Genomic DNA, 26,548 nt, shown 5'->3' with positions numbered 1-26,548 from the left:
TTAGTTAATATATCCCGATTTACTGAAGATTTTTATTCTTTTCCATCGTATAGATTTTGTTTAAGCAATTTTATGGCCAGAAAAGGTCTTTTTCGGATACTCCCCAAATTGCTGTATTTTGCTGCACCACATCGACGTCAAAATTCAATAAACCGTCGCATTCAGATTACTATTTGGTACATATTTGGGTACAGTCTCCGTATTTTAAATCAAATACAAGTGAAACTTGCACAATGGTTAGTCACAATAAATAACAAAATGAACATATATAATTCGTTTTCTTTAATTATAAATTTTACGCCTAAACAACTCAAAATGTAGATATTTAAGTTTTTTAAAATCTGAGTTTGTGCCTGCGTCGGATACCCCGATCACTGACTTGTGTATGTACCGTCGTAAACAAAACTGCTATTTTTTTAAAATATAATATTGCTTAATTATTTGTTTGTGTTTTTGATGTTAATATCAATTTTCACAAAAAATTCGTCATTTAGAAAGAAAATAGTTGCGTTGTCTCAATTAATTACGAACAACCCCCCTATGTGTGTTCACTTAATTAAATTACAAAAAAACCTTTCCCTTTTTTAAACGTGTGAAATAAAGTCATATCAAGTCAATGAATATGCTGGCATTTAGTCTAAATTTATATTAACTTATCTCTAAATGTCATTAATACATTAGAAAACTAATTTTTAAAACTCCTTTGCAACAAAATACGCCAACATTTTTTTTATAATCTTCTATCGTACATTCTCAGACATCACTATATATACCTTTTGATATGAAACTAGTTCATGCGAATGCCGCGTACGATTTTTATATTCTCAAAACATGAACACAAACATAATCATGATATGAAGATATCACACTGTTCAGAAAATACTTTATTTTATGATAGAGAATAAATTTAAAACTATATACCATGAACAACATATGTTACCAAGAAAACATAAAACAAAATATGCAGGATTGGGATCATTACTATGAAATGTAATTAAATACTTTCAAATACATTGATAATTTTATCAACTACTTGCTGTTACAATTACATTCATTTTTCCAAATGTAATTAAATACATTTCAATTACTTTGACATATGTAATTAATTACATTTCAATTACTTAAGGTTTTTTTTAAATCTTGAGAACAAATGCATGTAAAAACAGCATAAAGATACACAAGGCTTTTTTTTCGATGATGTTTTTAAAGGTCGGAGTTCAGTTTAATAAGCATTTATAGATTTTCCCTAGAGTGAATTTATACTCCCGTAAATATCTTTATTCAGAAAGTACAACTTTGGTCAGTACAGTCCATAAGTATATAAAATAATAATGACTTAAATTCACAAAAAATGTAATGCAATATTTAGACTTCCATAAGTCTAAAATAGTTGAGTTCTTGGGTATGAGAGGGTTTCACACCTAAGCAAAATTTACTTATTGCCATGGGCAGTCTGTCATGCTGTAAAAACATACTGGTATTAAAAATTATGAGACATTTAATTATTGTATAAACAAAAGTCCATACCAAACAGGTATACTAACTAAACATAATTGTAAGACACCTTTCTAATTTTAAACTAGGAAAAAGTAACTAAAATGTAATTGGAAAGTAATTGAAAGTGCATGATATTTTTTAATGTATTCAAATACATTCAATTACATGTAATTGAAGACAGACTCAATTACACATTACTTCCAATTACTTTGAAAAAAAGTAATTAATTACGCTCAATTACAAATTCTTTTTTCAATTACCACATCCCTGAAAATATGATATGTAGGGAAACGTGTCTCTTTTGTCAAAATAAATCTTTCGAAGATTCTAAAATATTTACGCTCACTTGGCAAGATTTGACTTTCCTGAAAAAAAGATGTATAGGATATTATGAATGTTTCTTTTTGTGGCAATATATTTTCTCATAGAAAATACTATTAATGCTACATTGGCCATTTCTTGTAAATACTATTTCTAAATAATGAAATAAAACCAGATTAGGACATTTTACTTGCTAATTTTTGGATATGATTCTGTTTAGCTGCAATAATGTAGCCCTCTCCCTTTTTTTTGGGGGGGGGGGGGGGGAGGGCTACAACTCCATAGGATCTCCGTAATGGTGCAAGTGCGGGAGTGATTCACTCCCGCAACAATTTCGTCTCAAATCGTATATAAATGACAATAACATTTGCATTTCTTACCTGAACTCAAACATTGTAGATGTCTATGGCATAAATTAATCCAAAAATATCAAGTATAGTCCATATATCGGTTATTTTTCGTGTATGTCAACAACACAAGTTGAATTTGTCCGCCATGTTTACTGACCTTGACCAGTCTTATTTTTGGACAGCCAATGAGAATTCAGGAGCGGATCTTGAACTGAATATAGGAACTCCCCTATTATAAACATAATTAATGCGGTAAATATGAATTTTCCATTGTATACCATTTCCTTAAATGATATTTTAGTGATAGAACGAGGTAAGATCGATTTTCTACACTGACATTCACGTTATCAAGCCCATCAAAACTCCAAGCGTAAATCCCATAAAATCACGCGAGAACTGTCATGACTGCTGAAAAAGACGACTGGTTAACATGCTGATGTGTTTTATCTGGTTTTGATTTATATACGGTTAGTTTGTTCAACCTGAATTAAAAAATCATTTTATCTAAAGCAGGTCAAATATAAAATCGATCTTTTCAGACCGAAGTCAGTCGCATTAAAAAATTAATTTTGCACCATTACGGAGATCCTGTGGAATTGTAGCCCTCTCCAGTAAACATCAGATATAAAAAATCGGAGAGAGCTACATTATTGCAGGTAGATTCTGTTAAAAGTGACCTAAACAATTAAATATAATTTATTTTTTATTTTTATGTATCAAATTGTTTACTTGATTATTTTATATACATGTAACTAACCAAAACTTCAATGTTGGAAGCAAAGATGCAAGCAATTAACAAAGGAAAAAAATTGTTGTTATGTAAACAAAGCTCGATTCTTATATTTTTTGTAAAAAAATATAAAGAAATTCATATTTTTTTGGCCAGAAAATCTTGTATCAAACTTGATAAACTAATTCATTGTGTTTATACATTGCAAATATTTTTATCAGCATTAAAAAGCAACATTAGGTTGACATCTACACCAATACAACACATAAGCCAACAGATACATTCAAGCTTCGTTTACAAAATAAAAACTTTGAACTACTCCAACTCGCTTGTATCTTGTAATCTGACTTTCAAATTTTGTCAAAGCATTAAAACGTTTATATTGACTATTCTAGGCATTTAAAAACAAAAAAATTAAAGAAAGTAGTCCAGACCCCGTTTAACTCCTTTATAAAACAAAATTTATTAAAGTTTTAACAATTCAATTTCCTGTTGTTTTCAAGAGGAATATTTGAAAAACTTTCTGTAATACCAACAAAAAGAATTGCTTATTCTTTAATTTATTAAACGAGCTGGCAGTTCTTTGAGCTGCTTCGACACTTTTTAGTCCTTAATTGTATGTTGTTTTTAAAATGCTTGAGACCTATCTTCCTTAACTTTTTAACCTCTGAAAATAATTATATAAAAGATCTCCAAAGACTCACAAAATCAACAAAAGCATTTTTATGGATTCCGTTTTAGCAGAATGTCTATGAACAGTTAAAAACAAGTCTAGAATTTTTACTTCGGTTTTCAATGTATAACTTTAATTTTTATTTTTTTTTGAAAGTTTATTAATCCTCGTTTTTCATTCTCAATCAACATAATCCGGGTCACTAGACTTTTTTTTGTTTTTTTTTATTGTAAACAAAGGTTGAATAAATAAATCATTTTATGAAATATTCACTCTCTATCTTCTCACATACTCACATTTTCATTGGTAATATAAATAAAGAGTAGGGTAGTTGCTTGTGATAGTTATGCCAAAGCAGTAAAACTGCAGTCCATGGGGGAAAAACCAAACAAACCAAAGAAAAAACCCAGAAAACTAAAAAACGAAAAACATAAGAAATATATTAAATTGATGCATTATTGTACACATGTTAGTTATTAACTGCCAGATGATTAATAAAATCATTCTAAGGAGACCATGCTTTTTCAAATTCATCAATTTCTTATTTCTGAATATAAATATACTTTTCAGTCTTGTATCATTGATTTAAATAGTGTAAAAGCCCTAAAAATTTGGTGTTTTAAACATAAAAAATATGTATTGCTTTGTATATAGGATTACAAAGTTTACAATTATGTTCTCCCAATCAAGGGGATAAACACCACATAATACATTACAGACATCAAAACTAACATTTTTGTTGCATTTCTAATATATAAGTTTACTAAGTGCATTCCATAGAGGCTGGATTTTCTTGCAAGTTGCAAAAACATGTTTTATAGTTTCATGCATATCATTACAAAAAGTACAGCAGTCAGAGGTAGTAATTCACTAGATTTTTAACATTTATCGATAAAAGCCGGGCTATTAAAATGGGTATGTTTAAACCAGTTTTCGTTTACATCTTTTATGTTATTCATTTGAAATTTTCTGACATGATGGCTACATGTAATTTCCGTCCAAATTTTAAATAAATTCAAGAGAATATATGTTGTCAAAATGTCGACCAATAATACTAAAGCTGAATATTTCCGGAAAAGATGTTTAAAGGTTAGGCGGTATTAAACAGCTTCTTTTATTCATTAGTTCCCTGCTACAGGCAGAGTAGGTTTAAAACAATGATGGGTCGTGAACATCGCGGGAAATTGAAACACTAGAATGGGGATTATTGATTTTAAATAATGAGAAAGCTATAAATATTCCCAAGAATATTTAAATATATACCTAGCCTATTTATACGTATGGTTGGAAGTAAAATGGTTTTTAAATGTGGAAAAAAAAGAGAAAAAAATCAATTGAAGAATACTGAGTACACTCAATCAAAGTTCTTAGTGTTCACCTAGCATGATTTATTTACTTTCTGAAATAATCACATTTATCTGTCTTGTCGTTTGGGTGACTGATTACCCATTAAGTTTCAAGTCGTAAAAACGATTCATTAATCTTGACATTTGGTTGCGACCTGAGATCTTAACATTTGCTAAATATTACAAACACTTCTTGCTTGATATTTCAAAACAACTTTTCCTCCGGAAAGCTTGATATTCATAACGGTGGGATTGGGATAATACATGTATAAACAGCAGAGTTAAAGTGAGGACAATCTGGCATAGAAGCAATGCAGTCATCAATATGTAATGATTCTGGCTGTGTGGCAATGTTAATTGTGTTACCTTTTAAACTACATGTATCACCAAAGATTAATTTCAATTACAAAATGTTTTCAAACATATTATGTATGCGTGAAAATATCAATTTAATGTTTAAACGTTTTGTCATGGGTTTTTGGTTTAAATTGGTGTTGTCTTTTTTATCAGTGCTATTAATGAAAAGTTACGAAATGTTGAAAATTTCATATTATTTTATTCCGATATCTTCAAGTTATTCTATTGACAAGAGTAAACACTTACTAGTTTTGTTGAGCATTTATATAAAGAGTATTCATCTTAATTTTCGATTTTTTAACCATTTTATACATTGTTTTACTTAAATGTATGATTTAAAACAAAAATAATTCTACTAAATAACTTGACAAGCTACTAAGAAAATATCAATAACAGCTTCTATAATCATTTTAATCGGATTTTTTACTAATATAAAACGCATATCAAAAATCAATGACAATACGGGAAATAATCAGTAAATGATCACTTAGTATAAAAGTTTTCTTAACTTAATAATACGTTCTTAATTTTTGTTAAATATGTTTGCCAATTATTAATTGCAGATGTTAAAAGGGGAAGCAGACTTGAAAAATGTATCATGTTTAGAGAAAATTGAGAAAACCCTTAAGTCATGTGCTACAGAATTGAGAAATCGGGCGTATCGGTAAATTTTCTTTCACAATTTTCCCAATCACAATATTTAATTAGTATATTCATTTGGGTGATTTACTTTCGGAAATACAACAAACACCTCGTTAAAATGTATAACTTATATTAAATTCTATCATTTTACATTTACTACAGCGATCAACAAAAATGCAAATCTTGTGAGTCCAAGATAGTAGAACGGCCTGTTCAGCTCCCATGTGGCGATATAATTTGCGCAAACTGTTATAGGGAAACATCAATCACAGGACCAACGAAATGTCCAGTTTGCCACAATGAGTTTAAGGAGGATTTTAAGCCTGGATCGACAAAAATTTCCAGGTACAAAGAAATCCGTTTATAAATCTGCTAATAGTATGACGTTAGAGTTTTGAGTGTTTTCAAACAGATTACATGTAAGATACATTTTGTTCACTGCAGTTCGGAAATCAAAGATTACGAAACTTTTAAGACATGTGGCGACAGGTTCTACAGGGACGTCGTTGCACAACTATGCTTTTCTGAGGGAGAAACACCGTCCCGTGAAGTCATTGAAAAACTTATGTCACATATTGTAAATGCTCCGAATTCAAGCAATGAAGATGAATTGATGAGTAAAAACATGTCAATTCTAGAGGAAGGATTTGACCAAGTTCCTGTAGTCCGCTCTTTTTTATTACAGCAGATTTTAAGGACAAGGTTAGAAAAAAAGAAAAACAAATCAATCGATCATTAGATCGGAAGATAAGAGGATAGAGATGTTGTTTTCTTTATTCATTCTTAATGACCTGATACATGTAAATACATACATGTACTGTTAATGCATGTGTCTGAAATTGTCACTATGGGTTAAGTGAGAAAGCGTAATGTTTTCCCCGTATATATATATATATATATATATATATATATATATATATATATATATATATATATATATATATATATATATATATATATATATATGGCTTCTATGTCTTAAGTTCTAATTATTTTTCTTTAGTAATGACGAAGTTGAAAATATTTTGGAAGCTTACATCGATAAGGCTCAAGAAATGTTCAGAATGGAACACCAAAAATGTTTGCTTGAATTAAGTTTTTTGATCATCAACTGCTTGGAGGTAAGTGGTTATTAAATGTTTCTCTCTTATGTAAGCAGTAACAAATGTTAAGATTTTTTTTAACAAAGATAAATGGTCGTTTAAGTCGTTTAAGACACCTCAGTAACAGTGTTAACCAATTAGTTTTCTAAACGGCATAAAATTAATTTGATCGTGAATATTACTATAGGTGGTCATATTCTTTTTGGGTATTATATTATCAAACAATTTTTCATACAAACCAATTAATATTTTTAAAGGTAAAACTATTCATACTAAATAAATATTTTTCATATGCGTACATAAAAGAAAAGCACATGGATTATACATGTGTTATCAAAAAGGAAAGTGGTTAGTTTCGTCCCTGGAACCGTGATAACTTATATAGCTGGTATTTTAAACATTAATTAATAGCACACACAAACTTAAAAAAGATTAATGACAAATGTACACAAGTATATTCTTTATTTGAAAATTGTGTGTAAAAGCGTAATTTTAGTTCTTATTTGAAAATGTCAAAAAAGTAATACAGCCACATCTACGACTCGGGCGAATTTTAGGATTTTGATTAAATGTATGCTTCACATACATTTTTCCTAATTGACCTTTAAACACATTGACCTTGATTTTTTTTAAATTGTAACTTAAAAAGTTCATTTATTTGTGTTTTACATTCAGTTTTTAACCCATCTCATATACATGTATATCAAGATGACTTGTAACAAAAAAATTTTTTTTATCAAATGGATTGTTACCAAAAATAATCAATTTTATTGATCGTCAGTGTTTCATTTTAATTTTGGTGAATAATTAAATTTTGTTCAGAGAGGCATGGCTATGATGTTCATGAAGTCTTTTACTTAATTGATGAAATGTATGACCCCCAGGACAGTGGCCCTTGGGTGGGACCAATATAGTTATATAGTAAAAATGTATTAAATCTTAGAAAATCTATTTTATTAATTTAATTTATTAATCCGACACATATGGGGAAAAAACTGAATTCATGGTTATGATGTCCATGAACTTCTCTACCTAAATTGTAAAATGTAGGACCCCTCGGTTAGGGGCCGTGGTGGGGGGGGGGGGGGGTATTGTCATATAATGTTTAAAAATCATCTCATTTCTTTATTCTCACACATCTGTAAGAAAAACTGACTTCATAATTATCTTAATCGGGAAGGCCTCTACTAAAATGGTACATTCCATGTCGCATGGAGTCTGGCCTTTGACTTTAAAACGGGGGGAGGGGGGGGGGGCGGGGGTGACTCTAGGACAGGGCCGAAAAAGACATACATTGTTAACGCATTTAATGTTAAAAAATTGCGTTTTTAACTTCTGCTGTTAATGAGTAAAAACTGATTGCATATACAGAAAAAAAGATGGTGTTGAATTGTTAATGTAGGTTGAATATTCAAAAGCCAAATCAGAAGTTAATAATACATATTAGCTTTTTAGGTGGAATTAAATATCATAAAAGATTGCCAACCTCTGATAGAAACAACATTTCGTTTTATTAAGGGGTTTTTATCGAAGGCAACATGTAACTTACTCCATAGCCAAGTGGAAAAAGCGTCGCGCTTGTGATCCAAGATCGAATACTGCAATAGCTTTTGTTGTTATATACTGAAGTGAATTTTTTAGATATTCAATTTTTATCCCCAAACACCAATTTTTTCGCTTATTTGACATTTGTACAATTTTTATGATCATTGCATCTTTCATAATCAAAATATGTACTTTAATTTGAGTGACTTCTCAAGGTGTGTTATTCCACCTTAAAGCTGGTTTTTGTTTCGTTTGTTAAAATGTCCATAGAGAGAGTTTCTGTCTGCCCCTGGGTATGGTGGATGTAAGGTTGTTTTAAATAAAATATATATTCTAGACATCTTGCTTTAGTTTATCTCTAAAAACATATACACATTAAACTTGTCTTGAAAGTTAAGAAATATGGTAAAATATGCTAAAACTATAGGTTTCGTAGTCCTTTTTAAAGATTTCAGGCAGGGAGGTGGTCGTCATTACAATAATATAATTTTTCTATGCCAGAATGAAACTTAAGTAAATGCATATTTAAGATTCCTCGACAAGTTTTTGTATGGGCTATGGTACTCAGATGACCGTTGAGACCTATAGGCCTCTTGTTTTTAGTTTTAAAAAGTTATTTTTTAAAAATTAAAATTGTCTATATACCATTTTTTGGACGTGTTTGAAGAATAAAACATCACTGATATAATCAAATCGAATTTAGAACCTCAAAGTGTCTTACTTGCAACTAAAACAACTTACCATTTTCTCACAGTGTACAAAAAGGTATATTACTTATATTCATAAACGAAGTCATATTCATGACAATTTAAGCAACAGTAGTGTACATGTACATGTCGTATTCTGCCTTATTAATATCATACATTTATTTTGATGAATTTTTAGTCTCTTTGAGGCACGTTTGCTATATTTCATGCATCATATTGATGAAACAATATAAATTAACCTGGCTTAATTTGGCGTTGAAAGGACTCATGCATGCATAAATGTATGACGCACCCACAACCAACAACAGCTGAATTAAGGATGACTTTAGAAGTACTTGCAAAAAATAGACAGAAAATGAAGACTACAACTTTTGGAATTAAGAAGTTCATATGTCTGTCAGAGAGTAGATTTGGGTTATCTGTGACAGCCGATTGCATGGGGAAAATTGCGTTACCTGGACAAAGACTTGAAAAAGAAATCAAAAAGTACATGGAGGTTTTGTCTGCTGCTCAGCAATTTTGTACCGATTGCGGATCAGCATTTCCAAGGTGTGATTTTTTAATTAAAAGAATATATCATGTTATACTTTTCCAGTTCATATCTACTTTTGTTGTGTGTTTGTGAATCAATGGGGAAACAAACTAGACTCTTTTTAGTTTATGTTTTATTTACTTTGTGGCAAATAATGTTGTTTTATCGTATAACTTAATCTTTGGGTGATACTTTTTTTGATGCTAATGATTCCATTTGTATATGTTACATAATTCAGTGAAGAAAATAGTGTTTTATTCTTATTCATTTACTAATTTATTTGTTTATTTTTTTTTACCCATTTATTTATTTATTAGTAATTCAGGAATCAGTAAATACACATTTAGTAATGCCTTTGTTCTAGTACAATCCCATCATTCTCTTTTGATCGTTACATTAACAAAATATAGTCCATACAAACTATCTTGAAATTTGAAGAAAAAAAAACATTGTCATTGTGATCCTTTAAAAAACAAAGAAAAAATAAAGGCCCAAGTATTATTTCAAGACCTTTAGAAAGCGATGATCACATTGAAATACAATTTCTTTTCTTCTAAACAGTACTTAGACTGCATCTTTTTTAGAAAAAAAATTATATGTCGATTACGATTAAGTGAAATCGTTTAAATAGTTTTTATGTAATATTAAGATTGTTTAAATTGTACTGTTGAAGGCTTTACATCGTTAAATGCATTCGTCAGCGTTTTGGAGCTGAATGTTTAGAAGACTTAAGAAAGAGTGATAATGAAGAAATTCGAAAACTAATCGATTTGCCTGAGCTAAAGCCAATACAAGTATGAGTTTTTGTACCAATATCTGTTTAACTATTCGTTTGTCATTCATCATATATGTATCTATTTATTTAAATCATTCTCTCTATGATTTCAAGTGGTGTGTAGACAGATTTGTTGTATATGGACAAAATTATCAGACCGTTAGAGAAGCAATGCTAAAATCAATCTTTGGGAATGACCAATTACCTTTGAAAAATGCTCTAGAAGTAAGTTTCATCTTTATTGTATCTTCTTATTTTTGTACTTATATTACTTGATCAAAAATATTTATACTTTAAACTTCAAATTTTGCGAAGATCTATTTCTCCAAATATTTGTTGTTTTTGGCAAATTATTTGATATTAGGAAAACAAATATTTACAATTTGTCGTTTTAGACAATTTTTTTAAATAAGTAAAACATATATTTACATGTTTTTCATTTGACAATCCAGCTCATGACTTCTTTTAAATTTCTTTTCAACGCTTTTTAAAATGTATATTGAATCTGTTTTGTTTGAATTCTTTATGTAATATAGATAGTTCAAGAGTCAAACAGCACAAAAGAAATACATTTGCTGCTAGCATTGTTCAGAGAGGTAACATTCTCCAATCTTTTTCCTCGAGATGACAGACGGAGGTTATCAGACAAGGTATCGGTGATTATAATTGCTAAGACATTAAATATTAATAGTTTGAATTGTTTGTATTAATAAGTAGAATAATCACATACTTACATTGATTACATTCAACATGTAAGAATGTTTTGTATGTTTATCTAAAGTCTGCTTTTATATATTATTTGCCTTTATTGGTCTTCATCGACGTTAAGACAATATTGTTTACATGAAGCATCAATTGTTTTTGTAACAGCATTTAATGCTACATATTTAGGACAAATGCATAACGAATAAAAATGATATGCTATCTCGTTATAAATTAATAACTGAAATGCGAGTCGATTGTTTTTTCAACAGGCAGTGCACATTTTTGAGGATCTATTTGAAAAGGAACAGCTTTTTACTTCACAGGTTTGATTTCATTCTCATCACATTGAGTATTTTAGTTTTTTAACTATCTTTGAATTTAGAAATTGACTCAGTTATTTTTAGTTTCCGACAGCAATTCTACAAGATGTTTGCAGAAACAACATACATGGAAATGCAACAATTAAATGGATTACAAATAATATGGAGTTGTGTCATCAAAATATGATTTGCCTAATTTTTCAATTTTACGTGACTCTATTGGTAACGCCAACAGATGGCACTCTCTTGGAGCCGTTAGCTCGATTGATTAATTGTCCAGATTCAGTAAAGGTAATTTATTTGATATGAGATAAAAAAAAAAAAGTAATATGCAATCAGCATAAATAATAATATCATACGGTATTTGCTACAGAACTTTTTTTTAAATTTAAATTCTTTCTAAATTGATTTTTTAAATCAAGGATGTATTACTTCCGACAATGCCACAAGGCGAAGATCATGAAGATGAAATCATTGCAAAACAAGGTTAGAATTAAAAACATGTATTTCTTTAAAACATTTTTTGTTTGCAAATGGTTATGTTAGTTTTAATGTAGACTAATTATAACTCCATCGATTAGAATCGATAAGAAATTGTGATCAAAGTGACCTATGCTGTATTAGTTGTGCTCCGTCGTTAGTTGTTTCATGGTTTAACAATGTTTTGACTCATTCTCAAATACTTTTATGAAAATCTTCAAAACAATCTGTAATTGTAACTGTACCATTGAAAGTGAAAGAAAAAATTGCAAATTGCACGACTTATCACACTATAGAGGACATCACCTTCTCTACCCAACATACATGTATCTAGCAAAAACACCGTGAATGACATTTTCCAGCCAGAAGCCGACGAGGGAAGAAACCTAACTCTTAAAGGGGCATAGTCACGATTTTATTCAGATTTTGTTTTTTTTGTTTTTATTTGCTCGTAATTCTTTTTCATGTTAACAGAGCTCGTACCATGTTTTTGTTTGCATTTAAATTGGTACAGTATAAAAGTAAAAATCATTTCAGGCTGATGTTTCTATCTTCTTATTCATTTTAAGCATGAACAGTTTCAACGTCGTTTAAAGCATTCATTTTAGCTCTAAAGCTAGAATTTTCACTCCAACATTCAAAATGTAAACAAAAGCTTTGTTACAAGCTTTGTTTACATAGCAAAGAATTGCAAGCTCTGTAAATCTCTTATAACTCAACAAATGACACTCAAATTTTGGTTGCTTATTAAAATGCCATACTGAAGTAATGTAAACATTAAAATCGAAAAAATGACCAAAATTGTGACCATGTCCTTTGAACAATCAATTTGTTTTAATGTTACAATACAGAGATACGAAACAAATTTATTGGTTTTAACTTTCTAATCAGCTGAACACAGTGAGAATGTAAGTAATTTCATTAAAGTCGAATATATTTTATGATTATGGGGTAACTCATATCTATACTTGGTTGCGGCGGGGATAATTTTTCTACGGGGATCTTTTCTCTTCATGTTTAACATAAAGAAAAATGACCCCTGGGTCTTTTTCCTCAAATAATCCAAATATTCTTTAGCTAGGGTACATTATTCTACGTCGAAAATTCATCGGGGGTCATTATTCTTCTTTACACCGGCCAAGTATCATTAATTTTGATCCGACACTTTAAGATGCGTGATGTTGTTGATTTTTAAACACTATACCAATGTATATTGCAGAGGCAGAACAAATATTTGTTGAAGACGATGTAAGTATCTTAGACGGTTTGTGTACGGCAAAAGAGATATAAAAAATACATGTTTTGTCGTATGCTAGCTGATATGTACGAAAGCCGAGAAGGATCATTCGAGATACGAGATTCGAAATACGAGATTCGAAATACGAGATTCGAGATTCGAAATTCGAGATTCAATATCTAATTAACCAATCAAGGATCTGAAAACACGTATCCTAGCGACATCAAACTGTTCTAAATAAAGATTAATAGTACATGCTCTTATATACAAATAAATGCTATGTTCACTTCTCCCTAGCTAACTAAATAATTGTTTGTATTTATTTTTACACAGAATATTCAAGTAGAATAGTAATAATGCAGTGTGTTTCGCAGATCTATGTGATTTTGTTTGCCCTTGTGCATTTCCACCTGATGCGTTTGAACATGGGGTATTTCACCACCAGTAGTTTAAAACCCGGTTTTATTCACCCTTTTTGTGTAAAAATGCGGTTATGGTAGAGAGCTTCATAAGCGGAGCCAATTTTTTTTTCGGTAGGGGGTCCTAAGCCAATTTTCAATAATTTTACTATGTATATTAAGCTTCAATTTTACCGATGAAAGTCCAGACCCCCTCCTTTATAGACCCCCTCCGCGCATGAAGATTAGTATCTAAATTACGTTTTAATCTAAATATAAATAATCAGTCCAGGTTTCACCAATAAATATAAGCATTACCTATCGTTTTTTATGTATACAGGCATACACTAGTACTATGATTATAAACTAATCATTGAAATATTATCACATCATACGGAATTATTAATATATACAATTTTTTCCCTTTTCTTGAGTAAACAACCTCTTATGAGGCTTACTTTTGGCATTGTTTTCAATATAGAAGGATACATATTCTGTACAATTAAAGGTAGGGATGATAGGGTGTCAATTTGTTCACATTGCCGATTTCTTGTGCAGAGAACAGTAACATTTTAAAAATTTGATTGTGCATGAATTTTTCAAAATCTATTGTTGTAGTTTGTTATAATTCATTCATTGATATATCAACAAGAAAGAATAGAAGGTATAGACAGGCATATGTATCACACCCAAGTTGAGTGTCTCTGTAGTTTCCTACCCCAATTTGTTGCCATACACACAGAACACCAAATAAAGAAACTGTGTGTGGTGTGGGGAATGCATAGAAGATGGCGGCAAATTATCTCAAATAACCAGTGCGGAAATCAACAAATAGGCTGTTATTTGTTACCTATCCTGCAAATACATTGATAAAAAATGTTATCGTCACATAACATAGCCGATTAAGTTAATGTTTACATATTATGGTCAACGTACATGTCATTCTAATGTACATGGAGGCGGACGTATCAGGCGGGGATCCAGAAAAATTATTTCCAAAAATGATCGGTTGAATTACATTAAATGCTTTGAAAATTGTCTTAAAGTATCGCGCGGGTCAAAATGCATTATAGAAGCTATGTACAGTGTAATTGGAAACTTTCATTTTATATCAATATGGAGTAATACCTATTATAACAAATGAGAGTATAGCCCAACTGCCACAAACAATACATGTCTTTTACCGGCACCACCCCCTCCCCATAAAAAAAATGAAACAATTGTCGTTTTATTTGCTAAACATGTGTGTGGTTCAAGATTTTTCTAAAGGACATACCCGATTAGAATTGAAAAATGAGTCGTTTAAAACTAATTTTGACAAATTTTTTAGATTCATTTAGTTCTATTTTTGGTCCATTTGGGTAAATAGATGCACCAGCGCAGCTCTAATTTATATATAATCAGGCCATAAATTCGAAATATTTTCAAAAATTAATAGCTTTAAAACCAGTGGATAAAAAAATGAAAGTCGAACTCGATGAGTGCTAATGCCTGTGTTGAATGAATGGCACAGTAGGATATGCGCAAAAAAGTCCCGTCTACTCTTTCCTACCCTATATTTATTGGAACATTAAATCCGATTATAAAAGTCAAATTTAATTAAGTACGTGTGTGTGTGTGTTTATATATATATATATATATATATATATATATATATATATATATATATATATATATATATATATATATATATATATATATATATATATACCTGTTTATCAAAAGCAAAACTACTCATAATTTATCTATAGTGCATCGTTATGGAGCTACACAGAAAGTTTGAAATTAATTTGCCGAGCCAAATAAAAAAAAAAGCCTGGAAAACGAAGAGAGAACGAAGTGGGGACAGAATAACTGACAAATTAAATTAGGACTATATATTGTAGGAAAGAGCATGTACGAATGATCTTTATTTAAAACAGTTTGATGTTGCTAGGATACAGGTTTCAGATCCATGATTTGATTGGTTAATTTAGATATTGAATCTCGAATTCGAATCTTGAATCTCGTAATTCGAATCTCGTATTTCGAATCTCGAATCTCGAATGATCCTTCTCGGCTTTCGTAGATATGACACAATATTCATAAGAATTTACAAAAATACTATCAATGAGTTTGGAATTTAACATTAAAATTGAATGTGGTAAAATATGACTGTCCGTGGATGAACGGTGTAAAATAAATACGAGGGTTAATCAAAAAATACGAAGACTTCCGTCATAGCTATGTTACTTAACGTCATATCATTACTAAATTTGGTAGACATAATTTAACGATAGTTTTAAACAATTGACAAGAAAAAAAGTTAATAAATTACTTTATGTCTAAGAATTATTTAGAATCTAATCGTGAACAAATGAGGTCACGGCGCACGGTTAAAATTTGTGTTATGTCATCAATAAACCATATAAGGTTGAAATTAATATCTCTATGAATTGGGCTCAAAACCAAATAACATTGAAACCTCAAATTAAGTATAGTCATGATATTCTATGTTCCAAATAATGACGGTATTTACCGTTTTGTCGAACAGATATTAGTAACTAAAGACAGATAGTCCTCTTTAGAATTGACTAAAAACATCGACGTCGCCGGACGTCACGGCGCAACGAGAAGTACAAACAAAATGGATTTAACTCGGGAAAAAGCCGATACATGCTGTGAAAATGCTCAGTGGTGCAAAACACGTCAACAATTATTTGCAAGTTTGTGTTTAACTGTAATAAATGTTGTGGGGGGGGGGGTGTAATTGTATTTTGAATATAAAACAGTCTGAAAGAGAGTAGAATATCTGTAAATAGTTGGTCTAAAAATAAGTAACGTCAACCGACGTTCAGGGTTATCCTTACTGTAAACTAAAACATTATCGGTTAGAAAATGAAAACTTTGAAGAACAAAATTACGATTCTCGAACAAATGTGTGCAAATAAGATGTTAAGTGGTTCAGTGCCATTTTGAATTGTAAGGAGAAACGTTAACACACAAGAAACTAAGCGTGATATAAAGATGAGGTATATCTATAAACTGTGCGTGTTTAATCTTGACGTCATGTTTTGAACGTTACTGTGCGCCGTGGTAACAAAACATGTTGTTTTAAAGAAAGGGTAGCAAAAATACCGATATATCAAATGGACTAAATCTTCGCATATCAATAACATAAGTGTGGGTGCACAGATTGATCTGTTAATTATGACTTTCATGAAAAATATATGATACACAACAACATTGCCTTCGTATATTTTGATTGACATTCGTACTGTGTATAATTTCCTAAACTTAGAAAGTTTTGTGTAACTTTTTTTTTCAGAGTGACACCTCGGAAGACGAAACCCAAAGTATAAAGGTTTGCATGTCAAGTGATGGTGAAATAGGTGAACTGCGACAGATGGACGAAGGGTACTACTTTCGTTAAATTCATTTTTATTCTTAAACACCATTTAAATTGTCTTTTGTGTTATTTTATACAAAACAAATTAAAACCTAGCAGTTAATGTCATGTTTTTTAGAAGACAAGAGAAAACTTTTTTCAATAAAATGCTGCTACCTACATTGAATTAAATTTAAAGTGGGATAACTTTGAAGACTAAAGGTGTATCAGAAGGTTCATATAGTTTAATATACATGTAAACGTCACATGAAACGAGTATTTTATATATAATTATGCAGTTTGTGTATTGTATTGTTATTAGTTAATTGACCAGATCGGCCTGCTTACATCACATAATTTTATGACAATAATTGAATTGATAGTTACAGTACCCGCAACGTTATTTTTTACAAGATAAACGATAGGATAGGATTCACGCACGATAGGATAGCATTAACGCACGATAGAACAGTATACACGCACGATAGAATATGATTAACGCACGATAGAACAGTATACAAGCACGGTTGGATAGCATTGATACACGATAGGAGAGGATAAACGATGTTCATGATAATCGCTTTAAACGATCTTTACGAATAAACTTATTATGACAGAATTTGAGCAAGAACACATACGAATAAAGATTTATTCCCTTCGAGCTTTATTGGAATTGATCACACCCCGACCAAAATTATCACCTCATAATATTCAAAGAATGTACAAAAAAATATATCCATATAAACAGTACACTCCGCGTACGATTAAATATATTCGATATACAGGTAAATATGTTACCTTGTTCCTAAGAACTTCGATAGTTTGCATAAATTTTTCATTATAAATGCTTAAAAATATGATTTACATGTAGTATTGGTTAATTTTGATCTAAAACATTAAGAAATTAGTATCATAATAGAATGCTGGAAAGGATTTTACAATTCTTGTTCAATAAATTTTCGTATACGGCGCACTGAACGACTTGCAACTTTGAAATAATTTACTTGCTCATGAAAAGGCATGGAACGATTAACACGATAGGATACACGGAAAAACTGTTAAAATTAAACGATAAACCTGATAGGATTAACGCACGCTGTATAGGATTAACGCACGATAGAACAGTCTACACGCACGATAGGATAGGAAATAACGCACGTTAGAACAGTATACACGCACGATACGATAGGATTGATACACGATACGATAGGATAGAATTGTAAAAAATAACGTTGCGGGTACTGTAACACAGTCCTATTTCTAGTCTGTTAAAAAGTTTACGAGGACATTTTTAAATTTTTTTTAAATCTATCCTTTTAGTGAGGAAACAACAGAGAAAGGGCAAGTCTTAGAAGACACAGCCACGCATCTAAAAGATGTTATTGACCTTCCTTCTATAACGCAACAAAAAGATGTTTTTGACCTTCCTTCTATACAGTGCACGACATTGCGAATTTTTACTCGCATTGCAATGTATTTGGGTGCTTCTAAATATCCAAAGGTAATTATTATGTGCATGTGTCCAGCAATAAGTAAACTGTGGAAATACAAAAACCTTTACAATTTGTCCCGCGATGTTTTTGCCGCACAATTGTAGTGAGATACTTTTAAGAACGGCAAATACTCTTACAATGTTTTATCTATTTATTTTTAACACGTGCATTCCATGATAAAATATAATCTATAAAATCTCCCGACAGTTTAGCCTTTTTCACAAATCTCATTTCCCCTCGATGTACACAATTAAAAAAGTCTTAATATTAACCCTTACACCTTAAGATACAAAGATTTTCGCTGGATAGCACACATCTATAAGTGACACATTGATTAGCTTTTGAAACATAAGACAAGAACAATTTTTAGTCTTTAATGTAATAGGACTTCGGGATATTTATCTATGCAACTATTTATTCCAAAACAGAAGTAAGATCTACTGTAGGGGCACATATTTTCGTGGTGTCACAATTTCGTGTTTTTAAACCAAATAAATTTTGTTAGCATTTAATTTCGTCATATTGTAATCTCTTTGTATTCATTAATTCTTGGGTTAAAAATTTGTCACAAATTTAATTTTGTTGATATATACTGCCAACGAAAAAAAGAAACTAAATCCTCAAAGAAAATTTCTGCTTCTACAGTATATTATTTAGTTTAACTTTTAGAGATGAAATGTCTTGTAATAATTGAATACTCTAAAAAATAAATTATGAGCAAATAGTTTACATATCTTATAGGCAATTAACACACTTTTAAAATCAACTGACTCTGAAGACATCATTATTGACGATATATGGAGCCATATGGAAGAGGATATACTAATTCTGCAAAATGAAGCTGGCAAGTGCGAAGAAGATGTATACCTACTGTTACACTACATCTGCAATACTTTCACGACAGCCCAAACAGGTTTTTTTTATATTTGCTCGTTAGATATAAAAATATTAGCTGTATTACTTATGCTTTATTAAGAATGAAACAAACAACAAATTTAAGGTCTGTAAAAGTCCATTATTATGTTTCATTTACTATTTGTGTGGTTTAGGTCATATTAGTGACAGTGATGTAGGGCAGCTGCAAACTGAGGATGCGCGAAATAAATGGGGGAAACAATTTGCTGAATCGTTTTTGGAAGAACCATTGAGGGTCTTATTTTAATTTTTTTGGTCAATATTGACATTCATCATACAATTATATTTTGCATCACTATACTATCCCATTTTTCACTTTTTTTCAGGATCTAGACAACCTTTTATCCAATTTGAATAAAAACATCAAGGAAGACAACCGTATAGGTAGGAAAATGATTTATTGACTGTATTTGAACAATTTAATTTCATAATTTTAACTATGGATTTTAATGAAAGCGTCGTAAAGTATTCTTTGAAATTAAAAAATGGACTAATTCTAGGTTTATATTATTGACATCTTTTAGAAACACTTCTTCAATAATTTTAAAAGATCGATAATTATAGACATGTTTATCAAGAAAAAAGAATTTTTCATTTTGTGTAGAGTTGTTACATGTATTGTTTACCCTCTAAATTTAAGACTTACCTGACAAAACTAAACCTCCGAGACTAATCAGGTTATACTTTTGCTTAATTTAGAAAAAAGAGATACATGATTTTACCTTGGTTAAAACCTGTCCCCTTGTTTGAATGAAACGTTCATTCTGATGCTTTATATCAGGCAGTGGTCGACAGAACCAGAGAGCGTGATCACTGCAGATTCTCACGGAAAGCAGACTGAGTCTATTTTAAGTAGAGGACACATTAGGACTGAAAAATCTATCTATAATACGAAAGGCTAAATTTAGGATGAATAAGCAGTATAGGATCGTTGCGCTAGTTTTAATCATTGCACCTTTGGCACTTGGCTTTAAAGGCTGAATAAGCCTGCACAACAGTACAAGTGTTAAAATGAACTAAAGACATCAATTGGTTAGAAACCAAGCCAGCACCCTTTGGATAGTCCAATTGTCTTGGGGCATTTGTCATAGGGCAGAACCCAGGACCTTTAGTTAGAACGGTTTTCAAGGGGCATTGGTCCAAGAGTAGTTACATGTATCTAAATAACCTAGACCATTAGTTAAGGACATTGGTGTTAGGTTATTAGATGTGGGGGCATTGGTAAGGTAACGATAAAGGATGAATCCCTGTAAAAAAAAAGTTAATTCAATTTCATTGTACCAAGTCGTAAATATCTTGATAAAGTGAATTTGTTACAGTAAGCAAAACCATTTATTCAGAATGTTTCCTATAAAGTACCCTAATCAGCTATATTTTTGCGTTAAATGATCGACATAACATCAGTAATAAACGGGTACGGGTTTACAGACATACAAGTTAAAACCGCTTGGTTCGACACATGTTGATTTACCTTGACTGTAAAACATTTTCAGTATCTGTTATTTTCAAATTTCGTCGAAATTTATAGAATTTTTGAAACAAGTTGCATTAGTATATATTGTGAAGCTTAATTTAAATAATTGTCTCAAAAAGCATGTCCTTCCAAAAATTTCAGGTTGTGAGTTCTATTAAAATATGTTGAAACTGTTAATTTTAGCAACAGATCCCTTTATGCGATTGCTGGTTGAAAGAGAGGCAAGTGAGGAGGTGAACTTAGATAAACTTGAGGATATTCCAATAGTGTGGAGATACAAATCTCCAATAACACTGGACCATCTGAAAAAAACACTGGAAGATCATGCACAACACAGTGACTTCAAGATTCTACGAATGTTTTTGAAGGAGGTAAATATGGAAATTTTTGTTCAGTCAAAAGGAATAACTTACTTTTTATTAAAATACCACATATATGAAAAAATGATATTATTTTATACTTATATTCTATATAAATCTTGTCGGTTTCCATGTACTGTTTGTTTGGATAAGAAAAACATCTTCTTTGGCGTACGCTATAATGAAACGCCTATATCATATTAAAAAAGAACATTCGATTTAATTTTGGTTATATTGTAACAAACCAAAAAAAAAAACCAAAAAAAAAACTGTGAACTCTTCTTAGACAACATTTTAAATTCTGCATGTATAATAAATCTATGTATTTTATTTGTGTGTACAGCGCCATTGATTGCATATTTATTTGTAAAATTGTGCGCTTTATAAAATTATAATAATAATAACGTTAAAATATTTGCGACTTTAAAAATGAATATTACCTGTGCCAACATATTTTACATGTACCTATAAGTTCAGGAGCAATCAAACTCATTTAATGTATATTAAATTAATGATTAGCTTTCGTTTTTCAACATTATAAAACAGTTGAATTAATTTACTTGTAATTATCTGTGTGTTTCAAATATACATTTTTAGACTTAAAATAATAGATGTTGAAAACATAATTTGAATGATGCACCTAGTGCACATAATTCATGATAGTGACTACTGTAACGCCCTTCTGCCACACAAAAGCATAAACATTAAATAACACGGTAAAAGGCGACATCGGGCTGAAATGTAAAAATGCACCTGCAAAAGTTATGTACAGTGCATAATTTAATTACAGTAATAATTTTAATATAACAGTGCTCATGTTCTAAACAGGGAGAACATTTAAGATCTTGTATAACACAAGTATTTCTATTAAATAAATAAACAAATATTTGATACGTTTTGTTTTCTTATTTCGTCAATTATAAATGTCAGCAGGATACACGTGAATTCGGACAAACCAAGTATAACTCAATTCTTTAAAATACATGATGAGCTCTTTATATCTAATATACTAATACTCTGTATTCACTCTATTTAAATGACCTCAGATGTACATTTTTCTGAGAAAAGAAAAAATGTTGTTAAGCGTTAAAAATTCATCCGATTTCATTTATGTACAATAAACTTAGAAGGATGAAATAGTGTTCTGACAATATTCTTATAATTATGTCTCTTCTCAAGACATTTTTTCACTTTGTCTTGTGACACAGAAATAAACACTTTATGAAAAGGTTACGAACTGCAAATGATAGAATATGTTAAATATTTATCTTATAATTTTTATGTTTAATTAACGAATAAGATTAATTTTTGTTTATTTTTAAGTAAAATGTGAGTAAAAAGCCCTATTCTCCAAGTAAAAATTCAAAGATGAAATTGAATTTTCGTTGAAATGCGTACAAGTTGGTATATGTTTAAAACCATACATGTCATTTTAACGCTGTGTTTGCTACGTTGTAAACACGACCCAAACTTTGTCAGTGTGATGATCTGTATAAAAGAAAACACTGTGATGAATACACAAGGTTATTCAATGGTATTAATTAAATATTCGGTTTAATTTATGCATGGAGAAATGAAAACGTCATTCATAAATGATTCACGTAAGTGTAAATCTGCCTATGACAGCAAGTTTGTTTACAAAATTCTTTCAAACCTTAAGAAAAACTTTTATCAATAATAATGATAAATCTATTGACCACCGTTTCAATTCATACCTGATCAGATAATGAATGACACTATCATAACTTTCTGGGGCCCTCAACTCAAAACATAAGTTTTTCCGTTTGCCGCAAGCATGCCGACCACGCTTTCGCGTCGACCTCTTAACATACTGAGTAGGTTTGTGACATCAGGAGATGAAGTGAACATTAATATTAAAAGCTGGTCGATCAGTGAGTAAATCATTAGGAAATTATATTCCATATGATAGCCCGCGCAAGTGCGCGGGAATAAACACATTATAATGATATAATGCTTGATATGTTGAACCATTTTTTTCTTCATTTTGTATATACTCTGTTCGATTTTTAAGGTCTTCCGTTTCCAACGGAAGACCTTGTACTGATTCTGATGGTTCTTCTTCATTATAATTTTTCTTCTTCTAGACGTTTTTAAATCCTCAATAACTTTTTTGTTTGTCATCTGATTTCATTCAAATTTTCACGGTTTATTGTAAATTGAATTAGGTTTCGAGAGCACAAAAAAAATTGAAATCGCAACTTCCGGTTTTGAGTTATTCCCCTTTTTCTAAAATTTTAGGGACGTTAGTTTCCAGACAAAGGCTCCGAAATGGTCCGTAGCAAATAATTTATAGTTAAAAATCTTTATTATTGACACTTTGAATATTGTCCTCTGATTTTTGGATTTTAGTTTCTTCCAATAATTCACTCGAATTAATCAATCGAAATCTATGTTTTAAAAATAGCGAAATTTTTCTCATGTTTTAGCTTCGTAACTTTTTAGTTTGAAATATTTCCTAATTACATATAGAACAAAAGTTGTGCATAATGTTAAGGGCTTTCATTTGACACCAATAAAAAAGGGCTGGCCCCTTAAATTAAGGGCCAGTAGCCCTCAAAAGATTTTGCTTAATAACTAAAAAACGGTTAGGATTTCGATATTGCTGTCGCTGGAAAAGTTGTTTGTTGGGATCTCATAAAGGTCGTTACAATGTTATTTTGTAAGTGATTTGTGTAGTATGAGTGTAAAAAGCTTTACATGTTAACATGTACCTGTTTTAATTTGGCAAGTTAACGAAAGTCTTTGCGCGTAAAACTGGCAAAAAGTTACCACAGAAAGTATGATGGTTTATACAGGAGGCTTTAATTCATGAGAAAATAATAAGAACACATGCTTTTTTTTTTATAGAAGTTAAAGTCATTGTTGTTTAGTTCTTATAGTGCACAATCCTTAAAGACGAGAATCGAAAAACAAAACATTCTTTTTCTTTTCTAGTAAAACACAAAATACTTATTGAAAAAAAATTCTGTGCATTACATTTTAGTTATCATACTGCATGCATTTAAAATCCACCTTGAATCAGAGATGTGTATTATTACGTAAGCTATCCCTCGCCCACGGCCGAGAAAATCGGTCACCATGGTCTTGGCTGGACTACCTAGCGGTCAGCGGTTATCTAATACACGAGAGTTGCGTCTCTCATATATGAGTTAATCTAGCTGCGAACTGAAGAATTATTTCAGTTTTGATTACACATAAAGGTTTATTCTTCAATTGGATTAAACGATAGGGTGTCAATTTAGAAATCGTTCAGTTGATTAATAAAAGCAATGCCATTCTCAATCTAATGCAATATCAGACATATATATCAATTGTGGGTTTTAAGTAAAAAAAAGAATTTCTATTTGATAGAATTTAGTCATTAAATTGCAAACTTTTCAAATCTTCCTAGGTTCTGAGCTGTGCGTGTGTATGCGTTAAACCTTTATGTAATCTATCCTTCGCCCGCGGCCGAGGAAATCATCCACGGCTGCACTACCTAGCGGTAAACAGTTATCTAATACACAAGATTCGCACCCGCACACTTACATGAATATGAACGTGTTTGAGTTTATATAGCCGTTAATACACTGTACACTGTTTTAATTTTATGTTATAAAAGTTTGTTCATTTTGTATTTAGTTAAATTAAACATTGGAGAGTACATTAAAAAGTCGTTCTGAAAATTAATAAAAGCGATATTACTCCAAATCGGAAATACTCGTGAGACATATTTGAATGGTTGGTTTGTAAGTCTTAAATGTTTTAAAAACTGTACAAATAATGTTTTCAATCAACAACAAAAAAACAACAACACAAATATTAAAACCTTTAAATAATGATCATCCCTCGCACATGGCCGAGGAGATCCAGCGCAAGTGACCTCTACATGTACCTTATCACGCGTGCATGTTTGGTATTTTGTACGAACGCAACTATTTTTATTATGTTTTAAACTATTATATTGGTTTCAGATGAACCGATAAATTTATTTTACTAGTACAGTTGATTTAGCATTGATTTATACGACAGCGTACAAGGTAATTTAAAAAATCAAATCAAATTATGATCAAAGTCCCATGTTTGCGGTATGTGCTGACACGATAAGAGAATGCCCTGAATTAAGGCATTGGGTGATTATTTTAAAGAATATTCACATGAGTTTTGAAACAAGTTTTGTTTGGATTCTATCGGTCACATATTAATAACTTCTGTGGTGTTTCTACATGGTCGTTAGTTTCATTGTGAAAACGAACTTATTTCTGTGTTGCCCTCCCACCGTCCCGCTGCCGAGTGCTCTCTTTTTTTTTAATTCCAGATCTGTCGAAAATCATTTGATAGTGACTTCTTATGTGTAACATTTTCTCCTGAGCGTGTTTCTCTTTCCCACCCGTTTTTTTATTCGGTCAGTCTTTGTAAATTTCAACTTTCTTTACTGCGTTAATTCAATCGCCACGTGCTACCGAAAATCTTGTGTCACTTTGAACAGCGCAAACAGCTCAGAACATATGTAGCCCCAGGTTATTTATGGCTGCAGATCATCAATTGTTATGTAATTAATCAACAGTTCGAAGGGTGCTTTCTTCAAAGTGGTCAATTTTCAAACAACAAGACTTTCATTTTCACATTAAAGGATCTGAGAACGTGGCTATAATAAATTAACATGTCGAACACGCTAAACTTCTATTATATATAGTTATGAACAGAATAATATATATTATAATTAAAAGTTTTAAGTCAAATGTAATGTTTTCTTGGGATAAGATGTTATGAAATACGACTACATAATGCTATGCAAGTGGTCGCCATAGAAATCATCAAAGTATTGCAAGTTAGGACAGATTAGTTTACTTGACTTACAGACTATAATATAGCGACATATCTGCCTCCAAAAAAAATAGGCTATGCACTTCTCAAAGTTACACTTCAGTGAGATGGACATGTGTTCTTGGGGGTTTTCTTTATTGCTAATTATATGAAAATTGATTTTTTTAAAAAAGTTTTATTGAAGTTGTGTGGTATGAGGATGTCATGCAACTTCATTTACTTACAAGGTTAGCTACAGCCAGTGGAATACTAATTTTAGGTCAACAATCACTAGTGGATTTAAGGGGGGGGGGGCGTGGAGGGCGCACGCCCCCCCCCCCTCCCCCCTAAAATTTTCAAAGTATGCATGACTGTAGATGATTTGATAAATTTTACATAGAAAAGTTAGCATTTTG

General features: G+C 30.9%; 1 pseudogene; it reads left to right on the top strand.

The window, feature by feature from the left end:
- LOC128185245 (E3 ubiquitin-protein ligase RNF213-like) overlaps positions 1 to 26,548 on the top strand; it is a 209,364-nt pseudogene that overhangs the window by 134,710 nt on the left and 48,106 nt on the right.

Source organism: Crassostrea angulata, chromosome 5 (assembly GCF_025612915.1).
Source record: "Crassostrea angulata isolate pt1a10 chromosome 5, ASM2561291v2, whole genome shotgun sequence".
In the NCBI taxonomy this organism is placed as follows: Eukaryota; Metazoa; Mollusca; class Bivalvia; order Ostreida; family Ostreidae; genus Magallana; species Magallana angulata.
Note: the sequence above shows the minus strand (reverse complement) of the source record. Positions and strands in the feature narration are given on the sequence as shown.